Consider the following 7,930-nt stretch of genomic DNA (forward strand, 5'->3'; position numbering starts at 1 on the left):
CAATCGGTTCGGTAGTTTTGGCGTGAAAGCGAGACAGACAGACAGAGATACTTTCGCATTTATAATATTAGTATAGATAACTGTGCAAAATTTCATGCACCTACGTTTCCCCATTTTTCGTAAAAAGGGTTACAAAGTTTTTCGTTCGCGTAATAATATTATGATTAACGTTAGCCGCAAATATGTGAAAAATATTTACTGCAATAAAATCTATTTAGGATGCGATTCAAACTCAGGACATTCGTTAGTGCTCCACCAACGAGGTCGACAAACTTTCTAAGGTTTCTTGCGACATACGTAGTACGACTTAACATTGCACCCGGTATATATTGTACATTTCTTTATTTTGCAATATCGTATTAAGTTCCTTTTTTAATTTACAGGTCAATAATAATCAAATATTCCTTTGTTAAAATATACTAATTAACAATCGAAAATATCAAAAAATTAATCACTTCCAGTATAGTGTACATTCGTTCATTACATACATTTTTTGGGTTCCGTACCCAAAGAGTATTTATTAGAGATGTGCCGACTAGTCACCGACTATCCGGCCACCTTTGTAGTCGGCGACTAGTCGGCGAATAATCGGCTAAAAGCGCCGACTATCCGGCTTTTTACTTTTTCATTTTTGCTAGAGATGTGCCGATCATGACTTTGGCCGACTAGCCGACTAGTCAGTTGCAAAGAAGCCGACTAATCGGCCGACTAGTCGGCCAAACCGATCATGGTTTCGGATGTTTCCGTAACGCTTCGTTTACTGCTGATTCGGGGGTAAGCCGGCAGCCTGCGCGAACGTGTCGGATCGTGTTTTGGTTATGTTCACGTCATGATACAGTTGATGGTTATTAGGTTATATTTATTATTTTTACTGTGCACATGTGCAATATGCAATCTCGCTTTAATAATTAGGTACTTAATTTGTTAATACAAAATCCGATTTCCCGAAGTCTTTTTTATTTTGAATAACAATAAGTTTTCGTTATAAATGTACATTGAAGAAGATATTATTATGTCGTTATGTTTGGTATGTAAGATACAATTTGCATTTAATATCGAAATGTAGGTAATAGATATTTATTTGTCAACAAGTGATTTCAGAAACAATTGTATTTAATTTCAACATAATCTAGGATTTTTTTAAATATAGTTTCAATAATAGCAAAATAAAAAAGCCGGATAGTCGGCGGTTTTTGCCGACTAGTCGCCGACTACAAAAGTGGCCGGATAGTCGGCTTTGCCGACTAGTCGGTACATCTCTAATTTTTGCTATTACATATTAGAATTACATTAAAGAAAAACCTACATTATTTATAATGTGTTCATATCACACTTAATATCAGTCTTACACATTTTAAAATTAAATGAAGTGTTTCTGAAATAACTTGCTAGTAAAAAAATATATTTTAACAACAAATTACGTATATATATTATTAAATAAAGATTGCATGTGCATGAAATATTTCCTGAAAACCATTAACTGTATCATAAAAACAAAATAAAAAATCGGCCAAGTGCGAGTTGGACTCGCGCACGAAGGGTTCCCCCTTAATTATTTATTTCATTTAAATTTTATTATTAAAGTATAAATACAGCTTAGTATTTTGTGTACATTTCAAGTGCCTACCTGTTGTCATAATAATAATAATAATAATAATAATAAAACTCTTTATTGCACACCAAAATACATACACAATATGAATTATAAATTAATAAATATTACTTATTGATGTACAAAAGGCGAACTTATTGCTACTAAGCAATCTCTACCAGTCAACCTTTTGTAGACAAGATTTAAAATAAAGATAAAAGAAAATAGTGTAGGTGGTAAACTAAACCAATCTTAATGTTTACAATATAACTAGATTTAACTATAACTAGAGCTAGGATAATATATATAGTATTAATAATAATCGGCAATTAACTATGTTGATGGTCACAAAGCAACGATATAAAAGTAATGAACTAGAGCATATTAAGGAAATAAAATTTAAGTTTACGTTTAAAAATATTAATTGAACCGGCTTGACGAATATCTAGAGGCAGAGAGTTCCAGAGAGTAGCAGCACGCACAGCAAAAGATTTGGAATATAAGGAAGTAGAGTGTAGAGGGATCTCGAGGGTAAGGTTGCTTGAAGAGCGTAATGTTAGTTGGTGAGTGTCATGCAAAAATTTAAAACGTTTTTTAAGGTAAGAGGGAGAGGATGCAACAAACAGGATGCTGTACAAAAGGGAGGGGACGTGACATTCTCGACGCAAGCGGATAGGAAGCCAGCGAAGATTCCTCCGAAATTCTGAGACATGATCATATTTCCGCAGGCCATAGACAAATTTGATGCAAACATTCTGCAGTCTCTCGAGTTTGTCTAAAAGTTCTTCCGTAATATCGATGAGACAGATGTCTGCATAATCTAAAATTGGCATAAGCAATGCATGAACCAGTGCAATTTTAGTTTTTATTGGAAGAAAATTACCAACCAGACGAAGAGATGCACTCGCTCGAAATAACTTACTACTGACTGCATTTATGTGTGGTTTCCAAGAAAGCGTTTTGTCAAAAATTACACCTAGGTTTTTGACTGTATCCGCAAACGGGATTATGGAGCCATTGAGTGTGAGAGATGGGAGTGCTTGAATCTTTATTTTAGACAGAAGTTTAGGGCTTCCAATAATGGTGGCTTGACTTTTGTTGGGGTTAACACAAATACCGAAGGACTTGCACCATTCTTCTAAAAGGTGCAAATCATCATTGATGCGTTTTATCGCCTCCTTGAGATGGTCAATATCGGTAGTAGTATAGATTTGCATTTCATCGGCGTATAAATGGTAAAGAGACGACAAGCGACTGCTAATGGTATTGATGAACAGAGCGAAGAGCAAAGGTGATAGTACGCCTCCTTGTGGGACCCCCGCTAAAAGGTCATGCCATATAGAGTAATCGTTATCACCACGAATACGCTGTCTTCGGCCTCTAAGGTAGCTTTCAAACCACCTTAAGACGCTAGGAGCGGCATTAATTGATCTTAATGAAGCGAGCAATAAGTCAAAATCAAACGTTCCAAAGGCATTGGTGAAATCTAAAAGTGCAAGTATAGTAAGACGACGATTATCCATTTTGGAGCGAATATCTTCCAGAATAGCGGTCCTGAGCGGAAGCCTGATTGAAATATCATTGAAAGGGATCAATGATATTATTGCTGTTGAGAAAATGATTAAGCTGCAAATAGATTTGGCGCTCAAATACTTTTGAAAGGAAAGGCAGGATGGATATGGGGCGGAAATCGGAAAAAGGGAAGGGTTTGATTTTTTCGGGAAGAGTATAATGTCAGCGTCTTTCCACGCAGCAGGAAAATTACCCGTTCGGATAGAATTGTTAAGGATCCAGGTGATAGGAAGGGACAGAATATCTGATATTGGGGAAATCATTTTACGGCTAATGTTGTCACAGCCAGCAGCATCAGAGTCAATGGACATAATAGCTCGCTTAGTATCTTCAACCGAGACTTCAGCAAATTCGAACACAGGCACGTCCTGAACTGGCGTGGAAGACAATAATGAGAGCGTGTGATTTTTTGTTGCAGCATCAAAAGGAGTGGGCGACGAGAAATGACTTATGGCGGCGTCAAGGTCAATGGTATTAGCTGGAGAGCTGACGCTACTCATGCCAATCCTCTGCGACCTTAAGAACCGCCATACACGTGCTGGGTCCTTTTCCTCTAAGACGGCCTTGTGGTAATAACGTCTCCGTGAATCTCTGCATGCCTTATTGCAACGGTTTCGCGCAGCGCGATAAGCTTCTTTGTTTGCGTCACTCGGATCAAGTCTGTATTTAAGTCTCGCCTTATTTTTCTTTAATTGCAAAAGCTTAATTTCATTTCAAATTGAGTCAAGGGGCTGGACGATGACGGATACAAATAGGTTGGATCGGAGCATGCGCATCATATAATTTAGTTATCGCGTCCTTTATTAGGGTAACTTGCTCATCAACAGACTGCGCTGATTGAATTGTAGACCAATTAATGCGTTGAGCATCATCACGTAACTTAGGCAGGTCGATTTTTGCAAAATTGCGTTGCATGACGATTTTTGCTTTGCGCTTAGGTGGGCAAATGGATAGAGAGACATACACCAAATCATGGTATGAAAATTCAGGAGCGCTACATTGTCCAAATTTCTCAACTTGGCAAGATGATGATAGCAAAATTAAGTCAAGCAACGAGGGTTCGCAGTTGGGAAAAAAGTGCGTAGCTGACAGCGGTAAAATTTGCAAATTAGCAGCAGTTGAAATGAATTTAAGCCGTGCGGAGCGCCAATCATCTTTTATTAGGCACGTGTTAAAATCACCCATTATTAGGGCCTTATCGTAAATAGGTATAATTTTGTCTGTAATATTTTCAAAGTCAGCGAAGTAATTGATATGAAGAGAGGGGTTGTAAAACACGCCAAGAAGGATTTTTAAATGACTGACAGTGACTTCGATTATTAGGTACTCAGCACCGCTATCAAGTGATGCAGATGTTAATATAACACTAAATTGTAAGTTCGACTGGAGGTAGATAGCAACACCGCCACCACTTCTGCATTAACGATCATGACGGATTAAGGTGTATCCTGGCAAAGAGTACGCCTCGGAATTATGACATGGGCTAAACCATGTTTCTGATACTAATATCGCATGAATGTTTTGGTTAACGAAAGAAGAGACAAGCTCATTATAGTGCCCTGGGATGCTTTGAGCATTAATGTGAGTCACATTCAATTTTTTCGAGAGGTTTGAAAAAGTCGAGGATAGTGTTTCGTTTAGAGAGGGAATACTAGCTGAAAGCTGCCCATGCTTGTTTGGGACTCTGCCGTGCTCAGGGCTGATACAAAACTATCATTAAGTTCATCATCAGTTTCTGCCTTTGTAATAGAATAAGCACTAAGTAAGTTAAAAATATATGATAAGACTACTTAATAAAGAAATAAAATCTAAACTAAAGTATATATATATATATATATATATATATATATATATATATATATATATATATATATATATATATATATATATATATATATATATATATATATATATATATATATATATATATATATATATATATATATATTTATGCGATGATAACCTACACATTACCACCACCGACATTGAATAAAATCTTGATAAAATCAAAACTAAAATATGAAGCAATAGATAACTTATACAGCTCAATTCCATGCATAAGATTCATTTTTTTATTTATATCAGGCCTATGAAGCCTGATATTAATAAATAAATAAAATGTCTATAAATTATTTCTTCTAGGAGTAGACTATACAAATTACAATGTAATAATAGAAAAAAGTACACTAATAGTATCGACACATAAAACATCTATTTTATTTAAAAAATCTGCTAATCCTAGACCTTGTCAACATCCCTATTTGATGCAATTATTGTAATTAGAAACGGGATGAAATATTTTTATATCACCTGCATAGAGCACCAATTTAGCCTGTAAGAAACATGTGTTTATGTCATTTATGAAGATGATGAACAGCAAGGGGCCGAGGACTAGACCTTGGGTGACACCAGATAGAATGTCTGTCGGAGCAGATTTGTATCCACTTAAAACTACTATCCGACTATGATTTCTTATATATGACACAAACAATCTGAATAAATTTATCTAATTCCTGCTTTAAGGAGCTTACGTAAGAGGATGCAATGATCAATTCTGTCAAATACTTTTGTGTAATCGGTGTAGATTACATCGACTTCATAGGGCTCTGACATACTGCGGCGATATTTGGAGCAGGCAAAAAGATAAGACACAGTAGATTTATTTTATGTTATGAAAAAAGTTTTCATTAATGTCTCAAAAAACAACATCTCATGTGGTTGGAAGATTTTTTTAAGGCTCTCATGTATATATTTCCATTTCCACAACATCATAATTCATATTATATGACCAAACAATGTTCACCAACCAGCTAGTATTTCATAATAACAAAAATGTACTATGATGAAAATTTATTGTTGGGTACAAATCGTAAGTAATAATTATAATAATATCATCATCCTTTGAATACAATTTAATACTATTAGGTTAATTTTACTTATTCATAAAATAAAGTTGAAGCCCAACAAGGAGGTATTTTCATGGCTTTCCTCTGAAGATTTCTCTTTTTCCAATTATATAATGTTATGGTAACAAGTAACAACCTTTTCTGAATTTAGTGAAAGATATAGAGTTCAAATGAAAATTATTGAGTATACTAATGATCTGATGGTTGTACTATAATACAACTAACAAACTACCATTTAACCCGTCAATCCCCAAGCAATCTGTCAATCCTGTCGCATAACAATTGAAAATCTATTGTTTACGATTCCCACAATCGAGGTATGTATTAAATAATCGGTCAAGTGCGAGTCGGAACGCGCACGAAGGGTTCCATACTGGTATAGAGCAAAAATTGTTTTCTGTATGGGAGTCCTCCTTAAATTTTTAATTTATTTAAATATTATTATTAATTATTAATGTACATATATAACCAAGGCCGTTGTGAAAATTAAAAATTTCAAGTGCCTACCTGACAGTTGCAATTATTGATATCGAGCAAAAAAAGGTAAAAAACGTCATGTTTGTTGTATGGGATTGGGAGCCCCCCTGAAATATTAATTTTATTTTGTTTTTAGTATTTGTTGTTATAGCGGCAACAGATATACACAATCTGTAAAAATATCAAAAGTCTAGCTATAGTGGTTCTTGAGATAAAGCCTGGAGTCAGACAGACGGGCAGACAATGAAGTCTTAGTAATAGGGTCCCGTTTTTAAACTTTGGGTATGGAACCCTAAAAACCAGGTAATATTATTGTTGTTTTAGTATGTGCTACTCAATTATATAAAAACTTAGAACAGTGTATTGTTATGAGGTTGTATGTTATAATAAACAAGTCTAATAACTTTAGGGTTTTTGGGTAAATTGCAGAGACTCATTAACATTCTGAATACATACAATAAATTGTCATTAAAATTCAAACAACTTCTATTCTTAAATTGCTAAAGTCCGTGAAAATATTCCTAATGGTGAGTAATTTTGTTTAATTTTTTCTCTTAATATAGTCTCTTTTATTTTAAATAACATTATTGGATAATACATATTACTTTAACCCATCAATCGCCAAGCGACAGCCGGCTGCCGCATAACATTTGAAAATCTATTGTGTCTGCTATACCCACGATGGATGTGCTCTACCTATGTTTTAGTAGTAGTACCTACATGTTTTGTGTCATTCATATTAAGTACTAACTTATTTTCACATGTACATTGTACCTATTTGAATTTTCAACAAGAAGCCACAGTATTATTATGTAAAGTGTTAACAGTTATTTTATTAGATTAGCTAGTTCATGAAGCATTACAATTATAATAAATTACAATATATAATTTTAGGTAAGATTATATCAATTCGATTATTATATAATATTATGTAAATGAATGATATTATTACAAATAGTAACAAAATAAAGATAGTGTTTTTTTTAAACATACACTTTTAAAGATAATATTGTAGCAATAAATGAATATAATAACGTGTGTATGAAAGCACGGATACAAATGTATAGTGTCTGTGCTTTAATCTTAATAAAATTGGAAAATAGGAAAAATTCTAACCTTTTTTGGAAGCAACGTCAACAAATTTTCCACAACTCGTAGTACAATTCTTCTTTTAAAGTTACAAAGTTTTGGATCACGAATGTTTATCTAATATTACATGTACTTATCTATTAATAACTTGCCGTATTTATCGTCCAAATTGCTAAATATCGGTGCATAAACTGCAAAAATGGCGGAACCGTCTTTTAATGATAAATAACAACTCTTAAAATTATCGTCACCATAAAGTCACTATTTCTACTTGATTTTTCTGTTAAATAAAAAA

The 7,930-nt window shown here is 34.1% G+C and overlaps 1 protein-coding gene across 2 annotated transcripts in view; it reads right to left on the bottom strand.

Annotated features, from left to right (window-relative positions):
- The window catches only part of LOC121731809 (serine/threonine-protein kinase tousled-like 2), a 58,156-nt gene extending 50,239 nt beyond the window's left edge, over positions 1-7,917 (bottom strand). The window contains exon 1 of one of the 2 annotated variants that reach the window (XM_042121465.1): positions 7,663-7,917. The gene's annotated coding sequence lies outside the window, so the exon portion shown is untranslated. The remainder of the gene's footprint in view (positions 1-7,662) is intronic. The other variant, XM_042121467.1, reaches the window with a different exon arrangement.
- Positions 7,918-7,930: the final 13 nt, after the last annotated feature.

This window comes from Aricia agestis, chromosome 11, assembly GCF_905147365.1.
Source record: "Aricia agestis chromosome 11, ilAriAges1.1, whole genome shotgun sequence".
In the NCBI taxonomy this organism is placed as follows: domain Eukaryota; kingdom Metazoa; phylum Arthropoda; class Insecta; order Lepidoptera; family Lycaenidae; genus Aricia; species Aricia agestis.